Genomic DNA, 26082 nt, shown 5'->3' on the forward strand with positions numbered 1-26082 from the left:
AGAGAATTGGCCTCCACTGCCTTCTGAGGCAGAGCATTCCACAGAACCACAACCCTCTGTGTGAAAAAGTTTTTCCTCAACTCCATTCTAAATGGTCTACCCCTTATCTGTAAACTGTGGCCTCTGGTTCTGGACTCCCGCAACATCAGGAACATGTTTCCTGTCTCTAGCGTGTCCAATCCCTTAATAATCTTATATGTTTCAATCAGATCCCCGCTCATCCTTCTAAATTCCAGTGCATACAAGCCCAGTCGCTCCAATCTTTCAACATATGACAGTCCCGCCATCCTGGGAATTAACCTCGTGAACCTACGCTGCACTCCCTCAATAGCTAACGATCACACAAGTGCACACAACTGATACTAGTTCAAAATTGTTCGGCAACAGTCTCTTGTCCCAACTAAGCAGCATAGTGTCCCAAATAAAAGAAAGGAATCCTGATTATTTTCTCAATTAGTTTTTGTTCTCATTGTTCAATCTGAGTGTGAGTCCTCAGGCTCCTGTACCTCCTCCCTGATGGAGAAGCCATGACCCAGATAGTGAGCATCCTACATGATAGGTGCCACCTTCTTGAGGCATTGCCTTTTGAAGACGTCCTTGCTGGTGGGGATGGTAGTGCCCACAATGGAACTGTCTGAGTATACAAACTTCTGCAACACCTTATTGATCATGTGCAGTGGTCTCTCCGTACCAGACAGAGATGCAACCAGTTAAATGCTCTTCACAATACATCTGTAGAGATTTGTTTGAGTCTTTGTTGTCTTTTTTTTTGCTGCATCGGATCCAGAGAATCAGTCATTTCATTCTTCTTTACACCTGTGTATTGAAGAATGGCAATAAACCATCTTGACATAGAAACATAGAAACATAGAAACATAGAGAATAGGTGCAGGAGTAGGCCTTTCGGCCCTTCGAACCTGCACCGCCATTTATTATGATCATGGCTGATCATCCAACTCAGAACCCTGCACCAGCCTTCCCTCCATACCCTCTGATCCCTGTAGCCACAAGGGCCATATCTAACTCCCTCTTAAATATAGCCAATGAACTGGCCTCAACTGTTTCCTGTGACAGAGAATTCCACAGATTCACCACTCTCTGTGTGAAGAAGTTTTTCATAATCTCGGTCCTAAAAGGCTTCCCCTTTATCCTCAAACTGTGACCCCTCGTTCTGGATTTCCCCAACATCGGGAACAATCTTCCTGCATCTAGCCTGTCCAATCCCTTTAGGATTTTATACGTTTCAATCAGATCCCCCCTCAATCTTCTAAATTCCAACGAGTATAAGCCTAGCTCATCCAGTCTTTCTTCATATGAAAGTCCTGCCATCCCAGGAATCAATCTGGTGAACCTTCTTTGTACTCCCTCTATGGCAAGGATGTCTTTCCTCAGATTAGGGGGACCAAAACTGCACACAATACTCCAGGTGTGGTCTCACCAAGGCCTTGTACAACTGCAGTAGTACCTCCCTACTCCTGTACTCGAATCCTCTTGCTATAAATGCCAGTATACCATTCGTCTTTTTCACCGCCTGCTGTACCTGCATGCCCACTTTCGCTGCACCTCCCCTTTTCCTAATCAGTCACCATTCAGATAATAATCTCTTTTCCTGTTTTTGCCACCAAAGTGGATAACTTCACATTTATCCACATTAAATTGCATCTGCCATGAATTTGCCCACTCCCTAACCTATCCAAGTCACCCTGCATCCTCTTAGCATCCTCCTCACAGCTAACACTGCCGCCAAGCTTCGTGTCATCCACAAACTTGGAGATGCTGCATTTAATTCCCTCATCCAAGTCATTAATATATATTGTAAACAACTGGGGTCCCAGCACTGAGCCTTGCAATACCCCACTAGTCACTGCCTGCCATTCTGAAAACCCTCCTCAACCTCCAAATGAAATATAGCCACTGGCATGTCCTCTTCATAATTGTATCAACATGTTGGGCCCAGGATAGATCTTCAAAGATGTTGACACCCAAGAACTTGAAACTGTTTGGCCTTTCTGCTGCTGATCCCTTAATGATGACTGGGGTGTGTTCACTTGAAAGGCATGTGAATTAGTTGGTTCATTGGCTGTAGTAATAATTTGTCCCGAGTGTATAGGTAAGTGGTTGAATCTAAAGAGAAATGATGGGGGAACAGTTAACAGGAATAATTACTGGAAACTGGAATCACTCTACAAACCAGCATAACGTTAATGAGTTTCTACACCCTCCTTCTATATCATAAGGAACTACAGAAAAAAAGTAATAAGGAGCCTTCCCTATTTCACCATTCAATAAAATCATACTTACCTTCTACCTAAGCTTCACTTATGAAACCCCTTCCAGTCTTAATATCCAAACATCCAACAATCTCTTTCTTCAGCCAATTCTACAGATAAGCCATCTAAATATACAATATGTCATCAAACAAATATCATATTGTGCACTATGGCAGGACATCATAACTGGAATGCATAGATATCCAGAGTGCATGCTAGAATAATGGTCACTATCAGTTAATATATTTCAATAAGGGTCCAATTCTTGTTGTACAATTATTTTGTGTATCTTATTTTGCAAAGAACTTCCTGAGCAACCAATCACTTTAACTGGAAAGCATCACATTTCAACAATGTTATGTACATAAATCATTATTTTCTGTTATCTTTTTAATATCTTGTATTATGGTCCCAACAGAACAGTAGTAGGCATCCATGTTTCAGTGCTCCAATTCCCCAAAGTATGATTAGCTGCCGTTGTCCCTTTATAGCACAGGCTACCAATTATTCCCTACTACATTCTGTCATGGAAAATCTGTACTGAAAGAAATTGTGCTGAGCACTCAGTGCTCACTTGTAAGAGGTCCATTTCATTGTTTATACTACTGTTTGTGGTTTTGCCTTTGAATTTCATTTGTGTCATCTTGTTTATTCGAATCTGAGTCTAAGTTAATTTTAGACCCTGCCCTGCACTTGAGTTCACACTATCCATCACACTCTCATTACAAAGTCCTTAGGATTAATGTTCAAAGTAAATTTGTTATCAAAGTATATCTATATAAGACCTTGTACTTACCTTGAGATTCATTTTCTTGCAGGCATTTACAGGAAAAACAAAATACAATAGAATTGTATGGTAAACTGCACATAAACAGACAAATAAATAAAGCAAATAAATTTCAAGAATTCTTCATGCCATGTTCTCGATATTTATTGTTTATTTGATGTATGATTATTATTCCTTTTTTTCTCTTTGTATTTACATGGTTCATTGTCTTTTGCAAACTGGTTGTTTATCTTCCCATTGGCCGTGGTCTTTCATTAATTCTGTTATGTTTATATTATGTGGAAACGACAGGTTCTTTTAAGAGACTCCTTGATGGATACATGGAGCTTAGAAAAATAGAGGGCTAGGGTTAAGCCTAGGTAGTTCTAAGGTAAGGACATGTCGGCACAGCTTTCTGGGCTGAAGGGCCTGTACTGTGCTGCAGGTTTCCTATGTTTCTTGGATTTATTGTGTATGCCTGCAAGAAAATGAATCTCAGGGTTGTATATGGTGACATATATGTACTTTGATAATAAATTTACCTTGAACTTTGAAAACTCAAAATATTTCCACGTGTTTGAAAGCCACTATTTTGTTAAGGGGCCATTAATTATAGAGGAAAATAGACATGCATTGTTTTGTTTGAAACAAGGTTCATCCCCTTGCAACAATCCTGCTTCATTTCTGAATACACGGTTGAGGTAATTTGGTTACCAAGATCATGATTTATGGCACCTTACTTTAATGCTACCTTTTGGGAAACCTTTACTGCTAGAAGGCACTTATGTGCATTTGTAATTTAAGATCACATTTCGTATGATGGTATATCAATCGTGCTACAAGTAAAATGCTGAAATATTTAGGAAAATGTTTTCAAAAATAAGAATTGTTTCTCTGTGCCTGCCATAAATATCAATTTTTGCTGACTTACATGGCAAGTTCTGCAATAAAAATGGCTTATTTGCTCCTTCACTCTGAGGCAAATTTATGAGGCTCTACAGGCTGCCTTCTGAACAAGAGACAGCAAAGTATCCCCTGGGAGTTGGCCACACAGCTGGCGGAGACACTACTCAGCCATTGCCCTTTATCTGGTTCAGACATGTTGCTGAACTAGCAGTCTCATCTCTCTGAGAGATACTGCAAATTGGAACAGAAATGCTTTCCTTCCAGGCTGCTGTCATTTACAACGCTGTAGCTGTAGGCTGAGGAAGCTCATCTTTCTCCTAACAACGTGTTTGTTGTTGTACCTATATATTGCTGATGCTGATGATTAAGTACCATTAAGAAGCTTGCAAACATCACATTGTCCTTCGCAACATATCCCTCAGCTCACCGGTTAACACAGAACTGATTCCACAACCTGTGGCAAACAAGACTAAATCTGCAGATGCCGGAATCCTATGGACTCACTTTCAAGGACTCTACAGCTCACGTTCTTAGTACTTATCTATCTATTTATGTAATGCCCAGGTTATTTATTTCTGTAATGACATACACCTTTGCATTGAAGCCGCTGTTGCATTACTCTGCCAACATGGATGAATGTACCTACGTATGTATTTAATTGTTTGTTTATTATTTGCATATTTATTTGCTTGTTTATTTATTTATTAATAGATTTTTGGGGGGATTTGGAAAGTTTGTTTTCCTTTTGTTTGTGCGCAGTTTTTCGTTGAGCCAATTGTATTTCTTTGTTCTACTATGAATGCCTGCAAGTAAATACATCTCTCGGTAGTGTATGGTGACATATAAGACCATAAGTTATAGGAGCAGAATTAGGTCATTTGGACCATTGAGTCTGCTCTGCCATTTTATCATGGCCAACCCATTTTCCCTCTCAGCCCCAGTCTCTTGCCGTCTCTCCATATCCCTTCAAGCCCTGACTAACCAAGAATCTATCAACCTCTGCCTTAAATATACCCAATGACTTGGCCTCCACAGCTGCCTGTGGCAATGAGTTCCACACACTTTGATAGTAAATTTACTTTGAATTTTCACTTTGATCCCAGACCCCAATATCCCATATGACATAGGAGCATAATTAGGCTACTTGGCCTGTTGAGACTGTACCGCTGTTGATCACAGCTGATTTATTATCCCTCTCATCCCAGTTCCCTTGCCTTTTACCTATAACTTTTGACACTCTCACCTATCAAGATCCACTTTAATATACCCAACTATATGGCTTCCACAGCTGTCTGTGGCAATGAATTCTGGAGATTAACCACAGTCTGGCTAAAGAAATACCTTCTCATCTTTATTAAAGGTAGAGCTTTAAATCACATTAGATACATAAGCAAGTGAAAAAGCAATATTTCTCTACTTATCTATTTTTAACATAGCCAGAATGTTTTTATGCAATTATTAGTAGAGCACTATTGCATCTGTATTCTGTATGTTTTAATAAAAGCATATGCATTATATGGGTCAATGGTTTTAGCTGTACAATCAACAGAGGTTTTTTTTTCCTGATTTAATGCACATTTGAACTGGGTCAGTTTTTTTAATTGAAAAGACAGTAAGTGATTTTCTTTGCTGGAGAATGGGCAGTTTTCAGATCCTGTCAATCAAAATAAAATCAATAATAAGGGAAAAATTGTGTCAGCAATAAGATTAAGTGGAGGTTTGATTTTTCTCCATCTAAATCAATTAAAATCCACTGTAAAAATAAAAACTAACTGTAAAAGTGCAAGAGCTTTGCCCCGAAACATCGACCGTACTCTTTTCCATAGATGCTGCCTGGCCTGCTGAGTTCCTCCAGCATCTTGTGTGTGTTGCTCGGATTTCCGGCATCTGCAGATTTTCTCTTGTTTGTAAAAACAATAATGTTATTTTGCAAGAATGTGCCATTCAATTCAGAAGTTGTCTGATTAAAAGAAAAAAAAATACTGTTTTATTTATTTCAAAAGAATGTTGCAAATTATAATGAACACAATAACAAATATCTTACACTGAGTTCCACTCAGTTATTGAGTCGTAAAGCATCTCAGTAGAGAAACAAACCCTTTTGCCCATCAGTTTAATGCTGAACTATTATTCTGCCTAATCCCATTGACACAGAGCTGGACCAAAGCCCTCCATACTCCTCCCATGTATGTATTTATCCAAACTTTGCATAAACATTGAAATTGAAGCCACATCCACCACTTCTGCAGGTAGCTCACACCATCCTCTTAGTGAAGGCCCTCTCACACTGCATATTGCTTTGGATAACCCAATATTATTTAGCAGCACCCAGAACAGATTCTGGAATATAATTGGCAGTGTGTGTGCAGGCAGTTCCTGCTGAAGGAAAAATTGCTCAAGATTTACCGTACTGTGCAAAAGTCTGTAACTAGGACTTTTGCACAGTGCTCTATATTTGTCAACCTGGAGTGGAGAGCGAGTTTGTGAATGTGGCAGGAGCAAAGGTTGTTGGGAATGGTGAGGATGGAGTGCCTTGGGAAGGATGTGGGACAGGTGGCAGGGAAGGAGGGCCAGGACCAGGGATGGTGGGAATGCAGACACACCCAGCCATGGAACACCAGACAGAATCAGGTTTAATATCACTGGCATATATCGTGAAATTTGTTGTCTTTGTGGCAGCAGTAATACAATGCAAGATATAATAATGGAGGACAAAAACTGTGAATCGGCCTTCACGTGTAGCTTAGCTACTACGCCCGATAGATCCATTTCTACTGACAGGAGAAGGGGCAAAGGCAGGTTACTGGCGTTTTAAAACCAGTCACTTTGGGCAGATCGGGCTCGTCAGCTATGATTGACAGCTCATCTATTGAATTAAATTGACTTTATAACTTACATCCTCCATATAGTCACATGCTTCTTCATAAGCTATCATGAAGGGGACCAGAATGTCAATGCTTGGTTGTTGGTAGGTAGGGTTAATACCTGACTTTCAAGAGCACTTGTGAGTTATGTTCCGGCTGGACTTAGTCCTTAAACTGCTGGAGAACAGTGCGGAAAGAACAGGTGCTGTTTTCTTCCAGTAGGGATTAGTTTTGACTTCCAAGAGTTCCTGCCACGTTTTGTCACCCTGCAACCTTATCCTTCAATCTCTTTGAATTATGGAGGACAGCATGTGTATAAATGTCTCTCTCCAGCGGACTTCATCGTGATCATCATGACTCCAGTATTTCTACTATTTTTTAATTGTACATATGATTTTTTTTGTGTTCTATCGCTGAGCCGCAGTGAACCATCTGATTGGCCTATTAGAGTTCTCTTTGGGAACTAGCTGACTTGATCAGCAATTCTGATCTGGCTATTGTTCACGATTACACTTAATTTAAAAAAATATACATGAGGAGTAAAAATCCTTACGTTACGTCTCCATCTAAATGTGCAATGTTCAATCATAGTAATTTATAATAAATATTATGTACAACAAAATAGCCAATACAACATAGAAATACAGTTGTGTCAGCATGAATTAATCAGTCTGAAGCTGTCCCGGAGCCTGTCGGTCCTGGCTTTTATGCTGCGTTACCGTTTTCCGGATGGTAGCAGCTGGAACAGTTTGTGGTTGGGTGTCTCGGGTCCCCAGTGATCCTTTGGGCCCTTTTTACACACCTGTCAATGTAAATGTCGTGAATAGGGAAGTTCACATCTACAGATGCGCTGGGCTGTCCACACCACTCTCTGCAGAGGCCTGCGATTGAGGGAAGTACAGTTCCCATACCAGGCAGTGATGCAGCCAGTCAGGATGCTCTCAATTGTGCCCCTATAGAAAGTTCTTAGGATTTGGGGGGGGGGGGGGCAGACCAAACTTCTTCAACTATCTGAGGTGAAAGAGGCGCTATTGTGCCTTTTTCACCACACAGCCGGTAAGTACAGACCACGTGAGACCTTCAGTGATGTTTATGCCAAGGAACTTAAAGTTGTTCACCCTCTCAACCCCAGATCCATTGATGTCAATAGGGGTTAGTCTGTCTCCAGTCCTCCTGTAGTCCACAACCAGCTCCTTTGTTTTAACGACGTTGTGGGAGAGGTTAATTTCTTGACACCGCCGTGTCTAGCAGAAGGAAAGCTCTGATCTCAAACCTCCGCTGCTTTGTGGCTATACTCACTCATGGGAAACGTTTCGGGAGTAAACCCTGAGGGAAAAATCCAGAGCTGGAGTCGTTAAGGCTCTGTTGAGTTCAGTTTTGACTGGCAACTCCTGTGAAGCTGCTGGTGCCAAACTGTATCGGTCTCCGCCAGTCACTTGGCTTCATCAGATGTGTTGAGAGGGGAAGTTTGCCGCAATGCTCTTCATACAAAAAAAGCTTGTCTAATGAGAAATCTGATGGCAGAGGGGAAGAAGCTAATCCTGAATTGTTGAGTGTGAGCCTTCAGGCTTCTATACTCCCTCCCTGACGGTAGCAATGAGAAGAGGACATGTTCTAGGTACTGTGCAAAACTCATAGGCAACCTGGTTCCAGATGGCATGTCCTACACAATGCCCTGAACTCAGCATTATTGAGGTTGTCTGGGAATACCTGGTGAGACAGAAGCAAGTGAGACATCCGAAGTCTGCAGAAGAACTGTGGCAAGTTTAAAGGCAAAGAGTGGTCACACTAAATGTTGATTTGATTTAGTTTTTTTTTACTATTTGTTGCTCTTTATAGTAATTTTTAGATATCTAGAAACTTTTAATTTCATTACTTTGAAAGCATCTTCACCTTACAGATTTTTCTTGACATGTGCCTAAGACTTTTACAGAGTATTGAAAAAACTTTAGGGAGATTTAAGAAACTCTTAGATTGGCATATGGATGAAAGAAGAATGGATGGCTATGTGGAGGGAAGGAATAGATTGATCTTAGAGAAGATTATAAGGTTGACACAATGCTGTGGCTAAAGGGCCAGTAGGTTCTATGTTCAAGTGCCCTCTGTGGCTGCTATAGAGAGATCTCCTATGCCAAAATTACTTGCTATATTGGCTACATTGGGTATTGGGGTGGTGGGGTGGAGATACGTCATTACCAAAGGAGGTTAAGGGCACTCCTTCACTCTGCTAGCCTGTAGGTCGCCCTTGGGCAAGGTTTAGCATCTGCTTAGACTTCCCAGACGATGGCAAATCACTTCTGTAGAAAAATTTTCCAAGAACAATCATGATCATGGAAGGACCATGATCGCCCATGTCATACAACTAGCACATAACAAGCAAATGATTGGCTACATAACTATGTTCAGGGTGAGGTGTTTGAATCAGTTTTTGATATCCCTTGAAAATAGAAGGCTAATGTTTTCTTAAACAGAATCTCATCTGGCACTCTTGCTGACTTCATATTTGCTTTTCATACCAAAATGCAGCACACTAAAACCATGGACCAATTAATTTCTAAGGGTTCTTTCCTCAAAGGGTTATAAAATGTTTACTGCTGCATTTTGTAAATACAATGTGATCTCTTTACACTGATGGTCAGTTTCCACTGAATTTACATTGAGGAGAGCAACGCACATAAAATACTAGAGAAACTCAACAGGGCAGACAACATCATGGAGGGAAATAACCATCAACGTTTTTGGCTGTTTCTTAGTGTTTCTACAGGACAGGAAGGGAAGGGGGAAGAAGCTAGAATAAGATGGTGGGAAGAGGTGGGAGGTGTAGAAGCTGGCAGGTTATCTGATAGGACATGACAGTGGACCATGGAATAAGGGGAAGGAAGTGGGGAACCAGAGGGGGGTGTTGGGGAGGTCATGAGGGGAGGGGAAGAGAAGAGTGAGAAGACCAAAGACATCAATGGTTTATTCCTTTCCACAGATACTGCCTGACCTACTGAGTTCTTCCTGCACTTTGTTTGTGAGTTACTCAGGATTTCCAGCATCTGCAGAACCTCTGTGACTCTGAGTGCTGTTTAGGGATTGATTTTCCAACAATGGAACAATAGTCCTCAGTATTATATCAGTAATTTTGCCATTCTTCCAGGGAATCTGCAGTGTGCTGTTGTCAAAGCCAAAAATCTTCCAATGCCAACCAGATCAAGCTCTCACACTTCATTTTTATTTTATTTAGGGATGTGGGGGTAGAAGGGTGGGTTGGCAAGTTTGCAGACGACACAAAGGTTGGTGGTGTTATAGATAGTGTAGAGGATTGTCAAAGATTGCAGAGAGACATTGATAGGATGCAGAAGTGGGCTGAGAAGTGGCAGATGGAGTTCAACCTGGAGAAGTGTAAGGTGATACACTTTGGAAGGACAAACTCCAAGGCAGAGTACAAAGTAAATGGCAGGATACTTGGTAGTGCGGAGGAGCAGAGGGATCTCGGGGTACATGTCCACAGATCCCTGAAAGTTGCCTCACAGGTGGATAGGGTAGTTAAGAAAGCTTATGGGGTGTTAGCTTTCATAAGTCGAAGGATAGAGTTTAAGAGTTGTGATGTAATGATGCAGCTCTATAAAACTCTGGTTAGGCCACACTTGGAGTACTGTGTCCAGTTCTGGTCGCCTCACTATAGGAAGGATGTGGAAGCATTGGAAAGGGTACAGAGGAGATTTACCAGGATGCTGCCTGGTTTAGAGTGTATGGATTATGATCAAAGATTAAGGGAGCTAGGGCTTTACTCTTTGGAGAGAAGGAGGATGAGAGGAGACATGATAGAGGTGTACAAGATAATAAGAGGAATAGATAGCCAGCGCCCCTTCCCCAGGGCACCACTCCTCAATACAAGAGGACATGGCTTTAAGGTAAGGGGTGGGAAGTTCAAGGGGGATATTAGAGGAAGGTTTTTTACTCAGAGAGTGGTTGGTGCGTGGAATGCACTGCCTGAGTCAGTGGTGGAGGCAGGTACACTAGTGAAGTTTAAGAGACTACTAGACAGGTATATGGAGGAATTTAAGGTGGGGGGTTATATGGGAGGCAGGGTTTGAGGGTCGGCACAACATTGTGGGCCGAAGGGCCTGTAATGTGCTGTACTATTCTATGTTCTATAATTTAAAGTAAAACTCTTTTCTCAAGTACATATACTACCTTGAGATTATTTTTCCTGCAGACATTCACAGTAGAACAGAGAAATGCAATCAGATCAATGAAAACTGCACACAAAGACTGACAAACAACCAATCTGCAAAATAAGACAAATAGACAAATAAAAGTAAGTAAATAAACAATACTGGGAACATGAGTTGCAGGGAAGGGAGTTCACAGCTTGTGGAATCAGTTCAGTGCTGATGTGAGTGAAGTTATCCATGCTGGTTCAGGAGCCTGATGGTTGAAGGTAAAAGGTGATAACTGTTCTTGAACTTGGTGGTGTGGAACCAAAAGCTCTGTACCTCCTTCCTGATCTTAGCAACGAGAAGACAGCATGGCTGGGATGCCAGGGGTGGGGGGGGCCTCGATGATGGATTCAGCTTTCTTGTGGCAGCCCACCTTGTGCTGAGTGGTGGGGAAGGCTTTTCCTGTGGTGGACATAACACCACACACCAGGCCCTCTGGCCCAACGAACCTGCAACAGATGAAATTATACCTCCCACCCTAAAAAAAAGAGTAGTAACCTTAGCAACAATAGAAGAGACAAATGTGGGGTAGGGTTGTCTTTGAGATAAAAGTAAATTCTGGAAGAATAAAAGAGCATTTTAAGTAACAAACAAGATTATTCCATCATTTCTTTTTCCCGAATGATTACACAGGTAGCTGATTTATAGTCAGCGGGAACATTTCAGGTACTTCGCAGTCATAAAGTGCCATTGTATCTTTCCATCTCCAGAAGAAAACTTGCTATCGGTCACATTATTGAATAAGGTGTTACTGCTACTGCCACCAGAGACACTTCCAGGTACCTCTCATTGATATTGTCAGCAGATACTGTGGTGTTTCACCATTACATATAATTTACAAGGAAACTGCTAAGTATTTTCATCCCTCTGACTATAGCCAAGTGACTACAAGCATCCAGCTTTACAACTATCACAGTCAAAAGCACTTGAGGAGGCATTTACCAATTAAAATCCAGCTGGATATATTCTTATACAGTTTTGTAATAGTTTGCAATATTTATCTACAGGAATAATCAAAGATAATCTAAAATTATGGTTCCCATATTAGACTCTTTCATACATTACTGTGCAAAAGTCTTAAGTACACAAATATAGCTAGGGTGACTAAGGCTTTTGCAAAGTGCTGTAGTAATTTTATGTACTGCACTGTACTGTTGCTGCAGAAGAAAAACAAAATTTCATGACCTATGTGAGTGATGATAAACCTGATTCTGATATGGGTCTCCATTGTGGACCAAGAGTGGGAACACCATTAGACCATATGACATAGGAGCAGAATTAGGCCATTCAGCCCATTGAGTCTGTGCCGCTATTCCATTATGGCTGATCCAGGATCCCACTCAACCCCATACACCTGCCTTCTCGCCATATTCTATGATACCCTGACCGATCAAGAAACTATCAACTTCTGCCTTATACATACGCATGAACTTGGCCTCCACCACAGTCTGAGGCAGTGCATTCCGCAGATTCACCACTCTCTGGCTAAAAACATTTTTCCTCAACCCTCTTCTAAAGAGTCACTACTCAATTTTGAGGCTGTGCCTCTAGGTCTGGATACCCCCACCATAGGAAACATGCTCTCCACATCCACCCTATCTATTCCTTTCAACATTTGGTAGGTTTCAACGAGATTTCCCCACATTCTTCTATATTCCAGAGAGTACAGGTCCAAAGCTGCCAAACGCTCCTCATATGTTAACCCTTTCATTCTCAGAATCATCCTTGTGAACCTCCTCTGAACTCTCTCCAATAACAGCACATCCTTTCTGAGACATAGGGCCCAAAACCATTGGCGATATTCCAAGTGCAGCCTGACTAGTGTCTTATAAAGCTTCATCATTATCTCCTTGCTTTTATATTCTATTCCCCTTGAAACAAATGCTTATGTATGATTCCCATAATGTTTTTTACCCTTGCAGTTTGTTAAAGCCACCCACAAAGATTCATTATTCTCTGATCAGTTGTCACCTCTTTCTAAAGATATAAACAGGGAAGCGGGCAGGGAGAGGGGAAATTGTGGTTGGAAAAAGGGAGCAGGAAGCACCGGAGAGACATTCTGTCATGATTAATAAACCAATTGTTTGGAATCAAATGACCTTGCCTGGTGTCTCAGCACTGGATGTGTCTGCACCCACACCACGCCACATCCCTGACACTCCTACTCTGCCACCAGTCCCATGCACTCCACCCTCGCCATTCCCAGTATCCTTCACTCCTGCCAGATTTACAAACTCGTCCTCCGCTCCACATTGACAAATACAGTATGGTGGAAAAGCCTTAGACGCCTGAGGAAAGACTTTTGCAAAGTACGGTATTTTTGTTTATTTACTTCATTTAATTTATATACGCCACGGTAACAAGCTCGTGCCGTCCAATTAAACCCATGTGTCCAATTAACCTACTAACCTGTCCGTCACTTACATGTGGGAGGAACCAAGAGCACCCAGAGGAAACCCATGTAGTCACGGGGAGAACATACAAACTCCTTACAGGTAGGCAGCAGTGGCAATTGAACCCGGGTTGCTGGCACTGTGACACCATTGCACCCATCGCGACTGTACCATGCCATCCCATGATCTGAACTTTTCATTCCTGAAAATGGATGCATTTAAAAATCCAACTTTGGACTCATTCAGCCGTACTTTTTTTAATTAGTACATAGGTAGATGTGAGAGGGAAACTGATTTTAATAGGGCAAAAGTTATTGGAATCTAATTTACACACCTACTGAGATAATTGGCCTTAAATATAAATTTTATCCATGGTGGGAAGTGAAGATAAAAGCATGCTGCATCTTCACAATTACTTTGGCAGTAGAAAAATACCTCGCTTTAAATATTAAATAGATCCTGCAATGAAAAGTATTCCATAAATATGTAATAGCTTTGGTGCAGAATTTAAACTATAAACACGTCAGCCTTAAAAAATGTAATGTTTTCCAAGAGCTCACAAGAATATAAAAAGATTAAATGTATTCTGCAAAAATACAAGATAGTTGCTCGTTTTTATGGGAGAAATCTGTGAGGTTTTGAAAGCCTGAGTAAATTAAATTATCTCAATAAAGGGTATTGTTCAATATAATATTTCATTTCATTTATTTAGAGATATAGCGTGAAACAGGCCCTTCCTGCCCATTAAGGTGGACCGTCCAGCAACCCAACTATTCAACCCCAGCCTAATCACAGGACACTTAACAATGACCAATTAACCTACTAACTGGTATGAGATTTGAATGGGGGAGAAAACTGGAGCATCAGAGGAAACACACACATTCACAGGGAAGGAACATACAGACTCCTTACAGATGACGTTGGATTTGAACTCCAAACTCCGACGCCCCGAGCTGTAATAGTCTTGCGTTAACCTTCCTACTGCAACTCAGTATTCCACAAACTGCCTATTTAAATGTAGAAAAGGTTTCTGACCACCAGCCACACACATTTCTAAAAGTTTGCATATGTTCAGTTGCTTAAAAGTTGCGTATGATTTAAATTTGAATTTCCTGACTGTCGATCTTCACTAAAATAATGAGAGGCCTCGAAACACAAAGAGTGAAAATTAGTGCAGGCTTGATATGGATTGGCTAATTGTTCAGTCTAAACCAAGCAGTAACATACCTCAGTATGCAGTCATACTGCTACAGAGAGACAGTTGCATTTCATAGCACTATCCCTTTGGGAACCTGGTGGAGGGAGACAAAAACTCCACAAGAAAGAAGATTCCTTTAAGAGTACAAGCCAGATGTTTGTTGGAGTCACAATCACTTCTGGATGTGGTGACACAAGAGACAAACATTTCTGTATTTTAAAAAAAAATTGCTGTTTAACACACTGTGTCATGGCGTGTGCTGAGAAACGACTGAACCCAGGTGCAGAGGAATGACAGACTCCAACGTAGAGACAGAAATGAGAGTTTAGTCATAGGAATGCCAACAGAACATCGGTGACTCCACTGTGCAACACTGTAAGACGAGTTATCAGTGTTAATTGGGAGTCCACTTTACATAATCACAGTGTACAGAAACTCACATCAGTCAAAATAAACTTGACAACACAGCTACAGTGAATGCCTTCTCATTAACTTTCCTCTCAGTTTTGAGGCACCTCAACAACAGCAAAGCATACTTCAAGCAGATGGCAACAGTGTTATTAGTTATAAACAATATAATTTAATACTGAACACGTTGTCTATGAAAATAAGAATGAAAAAGTCTTGTGCAGTTTATTCTTGTAATTACTTTTTATTATGAATAAATTTTATTTCGGTTCAACACCATCAGCTCCTCAGTATTAATCAACAACCTTGAAAACCTACTCCTCTGTATCTCCCTCTGCAACTGGATCAACAGCTTACTTATGGTGAGACCACAATGCGGATCAGTAATAACATCTCATTAACAGCAACACAATCATACCTCGAGGATGCATGCTTAGGCCACTGCTTTACTCCCTCTGCAGTCATGGCCAGGAACAAACTCTATAAATTTGCTGATGACATCACTGTTCTTGCCAGAAATTCAGGTGGCAATGAGGAGGCGTAACGCCAACAAGATCAGCTGGTTGCAATAACAACCTCGCGCTCAGCATCAGTAAGACAAAGGAATTGATTGTGGACTTCAGGAAGGGGAAGTCAGGGGATCTCACACCAGCCCTCAGTGAGGGGTCGGCAGTGGAAAGGGTGAGCGGTTTTAAGTTGCTGGGTGTCAATGTTTTGGAGGATCTATCTTGGGCCCAACACACTGATGCATCATGAAGAATGTTCAATGGTAGCTCTACTTCTGAGGAGTTTGAATAGTTTTGTGTGTCACCAAAGACTCATGCAAATTTCTACCGAAGGATGGTAGAAAGCATTCTGATTGGTTGTACCACAGCTTGGTATAGAGTCTCCAATGCACAGGATGACAGAAGGCTACAGAGGGTTGTAGACTCAGCCAATTCCATTATAGGCACAACCCTCTCCATTATCAGGGGCATCTTCAAGAGGTGATGCTTCAAGAAAGTGTCATTAAGGACCTTCATCACCCAGGACATGCCCTCTTCTCACTTACACCATTCATCAGAAAGTCCAGGAGCCTGACGACTCATACTCAAAACTTTAAACCTTTGAACCTTGAACCTTTGAATGATTTCTTCCCCTCTGCCATCATATTTTTGAATGGTCCATGAACCCATGAATACTACCTTTTTTACATTATTTATTCTTTGTAACACATGGGCACGTTGCCAAGTGGTTAAGGCATTGGACTAGCAACCTGAAGGTTAGGAGTTTGAGCCCCAGCTGAGTCAACATGTTGTGTCCTTGATCAAGGCACTTACTCACACATTGCTCTGCGACGACACTGGTGCCAAGCTGTATGGGTCCTAATGCCCTTCCCTTGGACAACATTGGTGTCATGAAGCGGAGGGACTTGCAGCATGGGCAACTGCTGGTCTTCCATACAACCTTGCCCAGGCCTGCGTCCTGGAGAGTGAAGACTTTCCAGGTGCAGATCCATGATCTCGCAAGACTAATGGATGCCTTTATTTATTCTTTGTAACTTAGTAATCTTTTTGTGTTGCACTACCCCTTGCAAAACAATTTACACAACATATGCCAGTGATAATGAATCTGATTCTGTCTGCATCCACACAAAAGAATAATGAGGTTTCATGCAGCTTTTGCTTTGGAAAACACTTTTGATTACTGAATGATACAGACGCAGTGATTTTCTGATGAATTTATGGTTCTGAGTCAAAGCATTAATGGTGCAAAGTAGCTTCTGAATGAGTAAATTCATGTGCAGAAGTAACTTAAATAATCTGAATCACCAGGCAAGATGTCATCATTCCTGGAATAGTATGGTAGTGTAGCAGTTAGCACAATGTTTTAAGCTGTAAGATCAGGGCTCAAATCCTGCCGTTGTCAGTAAGAAGTTTGTACATTCTCCCTGTGATTCCATGGATTTCCTCCAGGTGCTCTAGGTTCCTCTGACATTCCGATATACAGGTTAGTGGCTATTTGGTCACAGGGGTGTAATTGGCTGGCACATTGTTACACAGGAAGGACCTGTTGCCATGCTGTATCTCTTAGTAAGATAAAGTAAAATGGATCTTGTTTCAATTAATGTTTAGAAAAAAAACTACCAGAATTCAGTAGCGATGGCTCTGGAAAACTGGATTGCTTGTAGAAACCCATCTGATTCAGCGGTGTTTCTCAAAGGAAGGAATCTGTTGCCCTTACACAGTCCACTTGGGCAGATTTGCTAAAGCTGTTGTGAGTAGTTTAAACTAACAGGGCAGGGGGATGGGAGACAGCATGATAGAACTGAGGACCAGCCAGCAGGTTTACAAGTAGATGGTAGGTGTAGTATGAATGTAAGGAAGGACAAGCCAATGATTGGGTACAAATGCAGACAGAGCAAAGAGATAAATAGTACCAAAGAGGCAAAATTCAAAAGGGTAAAGCATGTAGGATCTTAACATAAGGAGCTTAACATAAAGAAACATTTAGGAGGCAGTAATCATAATATGATTGAATTCATACTGCAATTTGAGAGGGAGAAGCATAAGTCACATGTATCAGTATTGCAGTGGAATAAAGGGAATTACAGAAACACGAGAGAAAAGCTTGCACAGGTGGATTGGAGAGAGATACAGGTGGGGAAGACAGTAGAACAAGGTCCCCTCCCTGCTTCTGCTCTCCCACCCCTTTATCTTTCTCCTTACTGGTTTTTCACCTGGAATCTACCAGTCTTCTCCTTCCCACTCTCCCCCACCTTCCTTATAGGGCATCTGCCCCATCCCTCTACAGTCCTGACAAAGGGTTCCGGCCCGAAACGTTGACTGATCATTTCCACGGATGCTGCCCGAATTGCTGAGTCCCTCCAGCGTGTTGTGAGTGTTGACCAAACCAGAAATCATCCAACCAGTCCAGACATATTCAGCTCAGCTTAGTTCAGCTCATTCTAGCTCTGTACCATTCATTCACTTCAGATTCAGATTCAAAGATCCGCCTGGATCAAAATCGCACAAACTGGTAACAAAAAGGAGTGACCAAAAAGCAGAAACAAATCATAACATGAACTACAGAGTCCAATGCACACACTGCATCAATTAACCCTTGTCCAAGACCCAGGACTCCAGCAGCAATGAGCAAGAGGGAGAGAGAGACAGGGCAAACACAGGATCCTTCCTCTGGGAGCAGCAAGTAAGAGGGAGAGAGAGACTCTCACAGGGAGACTCCTTCCTCTGGCAGCATCAAGCAAGAATCTGGTATACTGTGCTGAACACGGGCTCGCCTTCCGATCTCACCTAACTGCTTTCAATCTTCCTTGGCACTTTAATAAGTAAGATCAGTGAGAAACAGAGTCAAACATGGGATCACGCCCTGTCTGCAGGCCACACACGTCACTCAAAAACCTCATGGAAGCCCCTCAGAGACCACAAAGATTACTCAGATGGCCCAGAAACACGACACCAAAATTTAGATCACAGGCTCCAACAGTGGCAGAACCACTTTTGAAAGAAAAGGAAGTGAAAGAAGTGGTTTCATGGACCATCTGAAGGACGTTGCCCTTGGTCGTATTGTTCGCTGGTGTCTTATTCCTCAGATGATTATTATTTCTATTTTTCTCTTTCTTTTTATGTAAGGGTTTCTCGTTTATGTTAACTGCTAAGGCTAATAAAGTGGCTTCTCTGTCATGTTATAATAAAACACCTTCTCTGTAGTGTTAACTGCTGAGGTAACAGGTTCTCTGTAACAGTATGTTTGGGTTATAGGTTGAGATAACGGGTCTTTGGAATTCAGTTGCTAACCAACGGATGAGATGTTATTCTTTCTTATTTGTGTGAAAGCTGTTGGTTTTCGCGGGCTTTGGGCAGAAGGCGCGAGGGGAATGAAGAGAGGAGATGCGACTTGAGGAGTCGGTGGGCTGCCCAACCCTCCGGGCTCCGGCAGGAGCCGAGGGTCGACGACGATTGTAGGAGGAATCAGCAAAAGAAAACCATGAGCTCCAAAGAATTGTGCACGAACTATTTAAATAAATTCTTGGCGCCTTTTATTTTATATTTTGTTCTTTACTGGTCTCATAGTCCAAGTAAGAGTTATAAAATCTTACTTGTTTAACTGCATACTGTGTACTGTTTGTTATTTTGGGGTACTGATTTGACACAGAGAACACTTCACGCAGCATCCACCCAAACGAGCGTTCTAAAGTTTGGCTGGGCAGGGGGATTACCACCTCCAAGATCACGCCAATAGGCAAAGTGAGTGTTATATTTATACTCTCACATAATTTGTAATATTGGTCCTGTTGGGTGTGGTCTTTCATTGATTCTATTACGTTTCTTGTATTTAGTATGATTACCTGCAAGAAAAGGAATCTCACTGTTGTATGTACAATGCCTATAAAAGATTCATCCCGTTTGGAAGTTTTTGTTTTATTGTTTTACAACATTGAATCGCAGAGGATTTAATTTGGCTTTGTTTGACACAATCAACAGAAAAATACTCTTTTGAGTCAAAGTGAAAACAGATCTTTACAAAGCGGTCTAAATTAATTACAAACATAAAACTCAAAATAATTGATTCACCCACCGCCCTTCTTTAATATGACACATCAAATCATCACTGATGCAGCCAATTGGTTTTAGAAGTCACATAATTAGTAAAATGGAGATCACCTGTGTGCAGTCAAGGTGTTTTAATTCAATGTAGTAAACGTACATCTGTATCTGGAAGGTCCAACTGCTGGTGAGTCAGTATCTTGGCAAAAACTACACCATGAAGACAAAAAACACTCCAAGCTGCTCCATGAGAAGGTTATTGAAAAGCACAAGTCAGGAGACAGATACAAGAAAATTTCCAAGTCACTGAATATCCCTTGGAGTACAGTTAAGTCAATCAACAAGAAATGGGAAGAATATGACACAGCTGTAAATCTGCCTAGAGCAGGCCATCTTCAAAAACTGAGTGACTGTGTAAGAAGGGGACTAGTGAGGGAGACCACCAAGAGACCTATGACAACTCTGGAGGAGATACAGGCTCCAGAGGCTGAGATGGAAGAGACTGCGCATGCAACAACTGTTGCCCGGGTGCTTCACCAGTCACAGCTTTATTGGAGAGTGGCAAGGAGAAAGCCACTGTGGAAAAAAACTCAAATGAATTCTTGGCTAGAGTTGCCAGGAGGCATGTGGAAGACTCTGAAGTCAGCTGGAAGAAGGTTCTATGGTTTGATGATATCAAAATTGAGGTTTGTGGTCATCAGACGAAATGCGATGTTTGGCATAAACACTGCACATCATCAAAAACACTGTTCTTACCATGAAGCATGGTGGTGGCTGCATCATGCTGTGGGGATGCTTCACTGCCGCCCTGGAAGGCTTGAAAAGGTAGAGGGGACAAAATACAGGGAAATCCTGGAGGAAAACCTGATGCAGTCTGCGAGAGACTGCAACTTGGGAGAAGATTTGTTTTCTAGCAAGACAGTGAGCCCAAGCATAAAGCCAAAGCTCCACAGAAATGGCTCAAAAACAACTAAGTTAATATCCTGGAGTGTCCAACTCAGAGTCCAGATGCAAATCCAATTGACAATTTGTGGCTAGACTTGAAAACGACTGTTCACTCATGACCCTCATGCAATCTGACAGAGCTTGAGCAGTTTTATAAAGAAGAATGGGGGAAATTTTGCAGTGTCTAGATGTACAAAGCTGATAGAAACCTATCCACACAGACTCAGGGTTGTAATTGCTGCCAAAGGTTCATCTACTAAATATTGACTTGAAGGGGATAAGTAATTATGCAATTAATTATCACACATCAAAGTTGCTGGTGAACGCAGCAGGCCAGACAGCATCTGTAGGAAGAGGTGCAGTCGACATTTCAGGCCAAGCCCCTTCGTCAGGACTAACTGAAGGAAGAGTGAGTAAGGGATTTGAAAGTTGGAGGGGGAGGGGGAGATCCAAAATGATAGGAAAAGACAGGAGGGAGAGGGATGGAGCCAAGAGCTGGACAGGTGATAGGCAAAAGGGGATACGAGAGGATCATGGGACAGGAGGTCCGGGAAGAAAGACAAAGGGGGGGGGACCCAGAGGATGGGCAAGAGGTATATTCAGAGGGACAGAGGGAGAAAAAGGAGAGTGAGAGAAAGAATGTGTGCATAAAAATGAGTAACAGATGGGGTACGAGGGGGAGGTGGGGCCTTAGCGGAAGTTAGAGAAGTCGATGTTCATGCCATCAGGTTGGAGGCTACCCAGACGGAATATAAGGTGTTGTTCCTCCAAGCTGAGTGTGGCTTCATCTTTACAGTAGAGGAGGCCGTGGATGGACATGTCAGAATGGGAATGGGATGTGGAATTAAAATGTGTGGCCACTGGGAGATCCTGCTTTCTCTGGCGGACAGAGCGTAGATGTTCAGCAAAGCGGTCTCCCAGTCTGCGTCGGGTCTCGCCAATATATAAAAGGCCACATCGGGAGCACTGGACGCAGTATATCACCCCAGTCGACTCACAGGTGAAGACTGGGAGGCTGCTTTGCTGAACATCTACGCTGTGTCTCGCCAGAGAAAGCAGGATCTCCCAGTGGCCACACATTTTAATTCCACATCCCATTCCCATTCTGACATGTCCATCCACGGCCTCCTCTACTGTAAAGATGAAGCCACATTCAGGTTGGAGGAACAACACCTTATATTCCGTCTGGGTAGCCTCCAACCTGATGGCATGAACATCGACTTCTCTAACTTCCGCTAAGGCCCCACCTCCCCCTCGTACCCCATCTGTTACTCATTTTTATGCACACATTCTTTCTCTCACTCTCCTTTTTCTCCCTCTGTCCCTCTGAATATACCTCTTGCCCATCCTCTGGGTCCCCCCCCCCTTGTCTTTCTTCCTGGATCTCCTGTCCCATGATCCTCTCGTATCCGCTTTTGCCTATCACCTGTCCAGCTCTTGGCTCTATCCCTCCACCTCCTGTCTTCTCCTATCATTTTGGATCTCCCCCTCCCCCTCCAACTTTCAAATCCCTTACTCACTCTTCCTTCAGTTAGTCCTGACGAAGAGTGTCAGCCTGAAACGTCGACTGTACCTCTTCCTACAGATGCTGCCTGGCCTGCTGCGTTCACCAGCAACTTTGATGTGTGTTGCTTGAATTTCCAGCATCTGCAGAATTCCTGTTGTATGCAATTAATTATTTTGTGTTTAGTAATTGTAATACATTTAGACCAATTTGTAGAAATTTGTTTTCACTTTGACACAAAAGAACCTTTTCTGTTGATCAGTGTCAAAAAAGCCAAATTAAATGCCATCAGATTGAAGGCTACCCAGACAGAAAATGAGGTGTTGCTCCTCCAACCTGAGTGTGGTCTGTTGAGGAGGCCATGGACTGACATGTTGGAATGGGAATGGGAAATTGAACTAAAATGGTTGGCCACATGAAATACCTGCCTTTTGAGGTGGACAGAGCGAAGATGCTCACCTACGTCAGGTTTCACTGACCAGTCCACACTGGGAGCACCAGATACAACCCCGGCAGGCTCACGGGTAAAGTGTTGCCTCACCTGCAAGCACTGTTTAGGGCCCTGAATGGTGGTGAGGGAAGAGGTGTAGGTGCAGGTTTCGCACTTGTCCTGCTTGCAGGGGTAAGTGCCAGGGAGGAGATCAGTGCAGAGAGATGAGTGAATAGGAAGTCACATACAGAGTAATCCCTATGCAAAGTAGAGAGTGAAGGGGAAGGCAAGATGGCATAGATCGAGTGGATAGCCAGAGACTTTCTCCCAGGGTGGAAATGGCTAATTTTAAGACAATTAGGGTAAAGTACAGGGGTGGATGTCAGAGGTAGGTTGTTCACACAGAGACTGCTGGCTCCATGGAGCGCCCTACAAGGGAGGTGGCAGAGGCAGATATATTGGGGGCATTAAGAGACTCTTAGATAGGCACATGAACGATAGAAAAATGGAGGGCTATGTAGGAGGGAAGGGTTAGATTGATGTTCGAGTAGGTTAAAAGGTCAGTACAACATTGTGGGCTGAAGGGCCTATACCGTGCTGTAGTGTTCTATGTTCTATGTACAGAGGAGATGTCAGGGGTAAGTTTTTTTACCCAGAAAGTGGTGAGTGCATGGAATGGGCTGCCGGCGACGGTGGTGGAGGCAGATACAATAGGGTCTTTTAAGAGACTCCTGGACAGGTACATGGAGCTCAGAAAAATAGAGGGCTATGGGTAACCCTAGGTAATTTCTAAGGTAAGGACATGTTCGGCACAGCATTGTGGGCCGAAGGGCCTGTATTGTGTTGTAGGTTTTCTATGTTTCTAATATCACTCCAAATGCACCTTCTCCACTTTGGGTGGTGATGGGCCACGGACTCCCAAGAGCTAGTGCACATGTTGTGTTTGTTCAGTGAGACTTTGAGAACACTTTTGATTCACTTTTCCTCATCGCCTGGTAACCTACGTTCAGTACTGTGCTGCAAAGGTCTTGAGCACATATATATAGTTAGGGTGCCTAAGAGTTTACAGTACTAGACCTGTAAGCATGGAGTGGAGGACCTGGCAGGAGAAAAGGATGTTGGGAATGGCGAGGGTGGAGTGCTGTCAGAAGGGTGTGGGACAGGTGGCAGAGAAAGAGTGCCAGGGCCAAGAGCTGGTGCAAGTGCTGGCACACCTAGCCCTAAGAAACCAGTAAGATCATCTGATTCCAAACAATTGATATATTGATTATTACCAAATGTCTCCCTGGTTCTTTCCTCTCTCTCTCTCCTCTCCCTCTCCCTTTTCCCAACCATGATTCTCCCCTCTCTGCCCCCTTCCCACTCTCACTCCACCACAGAGACCCATATCAGAATCAGGTTGATTCACATGAAATTTTTGTTTGCAGCGACAGTGCAGTGCGATACTTAAAGTTACTACAGTACAGTATTGTGCATATGTCTTGGGGACCCTAGCCAAATATATGTGCCCAAGACGTTTGCACAGTACTGTGTATCTATGATAGAGCTTGGAATAGGGCAACACTCACAACACGCTGGAGGAACTCAGCAGGTCGGGCAGCATCCGTGGAAACGATCAGTCAACGTTTCGGGCCGGAACCCTTCGTCAGGACTGTAGGGGGAAGGGGCAGAGGCCCTATAAAGAAGATGGGGGGAGTGGTGGGAAGGAGAAGGCTGGTAGGTTCCAGGTGAAAAACCAGTAAGGGGAAAGATAAAGGGGTGAGGGAGGGGAAGCAGGGAGGTGATAGGCAGGAAAGGTGAAGAAGGAATAGGGGAAAACACAATGGGTAGTAGAAGGAGGCGGGACCATGAGGGAGGTGATAGGCAGCTGGGGGAGGGGGCAGAGTGACATAGGGATAGGGGAAGGGAGGGGGAGGGAATTACCGGAAGTTGGAGAATTCTATGTTCATACCAAGGGGCTGGAGACTACCTAGACAGTATATGAGGCGTTGCTCCTCCAACCTGAGTTTAGCCTCTTCATAGCAGTAAAGGAGGCCATGTATGGACATATCTGAATGGGAGTGGGAAGCAGAGTTGAAATGGGTGGCTACTGGGAGATGCTGTCCGTTTTGGCGGACAGAGCGGAGGTGCTCGACGAAGCAGTCTCCCAATCTGCGTCGGGTTTCACCGAAGTAGAGGAGGCCGCACCGGGAGCACCGGATGCAATAGATGACCCCAACAGACTCACAAGTGAAGTGTTGCCTCACTTGGAAGTACTGTTTGGGGCCCTGAATGGTGGCAAGAGAGGAGGTGTAGGGACAGGTGTAGCACTTGCGCTAAGGTGCCTGTGCTAGGGTGCCTGTTTTGGGAGTTAGGTCTATTGTTGGGCATGTGAACAACTTGATTTACCCCATGGTGCCAAGCAGGTGTAATAGGGATGCTGGCCCAAGGGAGTTGCTGATGTTTGTTTATTCAACCTGCTAATGGATTTGGAAGATTTTGGAGAGACATCAATGATATTTTTCCAGTGCCTTAAGGTGCCTGCTATAAGAAGTTCTAGTCTCAAAAGTATACAGGAGGGAAGAGATTACTGTTGTCTAGTATACCAGGAGTTTTGTTCATATTATTTATCTCAGCCCCAGATCGTCACATCAGGAGTTCTGCATGGAAGGGTCCTTGGCCCGAGCACCTTCAGCTGCTCATACAAACACTAACTGCTGTTCAATTTTCAATTCCATTCACAACTCTACAGAAAATGAAACACTCCATGACAGAAAGCAGAAAGGCCAAGACACTACTCAAGCTTGGGCTGCTGATTGGAAAAAATATATTCACATGGTCAAATGTCCCTCTCTAACAAAGATAAATTTTGACACGTCACTACCACCAATATTCTGGGAGACACCATTGACTGGTGTCACATGCTGACACATGTATAAATACTGAGTCTACAAGTACAGGTCAGGGCCTGGGTATCCTGTGGTGAGCAAATCACCTGCCTTTCCAGATCCCTTCCACGATATGCATAACGCAAACATTTACTTATTTACTGAGAAACAGGTCCTCGCAGCCCTTCAAGACACACAAGCCAGCAATCCTCCAATTTAATCAGAGCCCGATCATGGGACAATTTGCAATGACCAATTAACCTACCAACCGGTATGTCTTTGGACTGTGGGAGGAAACTGGAGCACCCAGAGGAAACCCACGCGGTCACAGGGAGAACATACAAACTCCTTACAGGCAGTGGCAGAAATTGAATCTGGGTCGCCTGTACTGTAAAGTGTTGTGCTAACCTCTTGTGTTTCCATGCCACATATGAGATCAAGTAGTCTCTGCTTGCCTGGTTGAGAGCTTCAATAATGCTCAAGGTCACATTCATATGGAAAGTTGCCACAAAAAATCAGCATACATTGCCCAGGATCCAGGCCATACTTTCATCCTACTCTTACCATCGGGAAGGAGGTACCGAAGCTGCAAGTCCCACAACATCTTGATATTTCCCTTCAACCATCAGGCTCCTGAATCAGCCTGGATAACTTCACTAGCCACAACTCTGAATTGATACTACAACCTATAGACTCGTAAACACAAAATAATCTGCAGACGTTGGGGTCAAAGCAACACTCACAACACGCCAGAGGAACTCAGCAGGTCGGGCAGC

Source organism: Mobula birostris, chromosome 2, assembly GCF_030028105.1.
Source record: "Mobula birostris isolate sMobBir1 chromosome 2, sMobBir1.hap1, whole genome shotgun sequence".
Lineage (NCBI taxonomy): Eukaryota > Metazoa > Chordata > Chondrichthyes > Myliobatiformes > Myliobatidae > Mobula > Mobula birostris.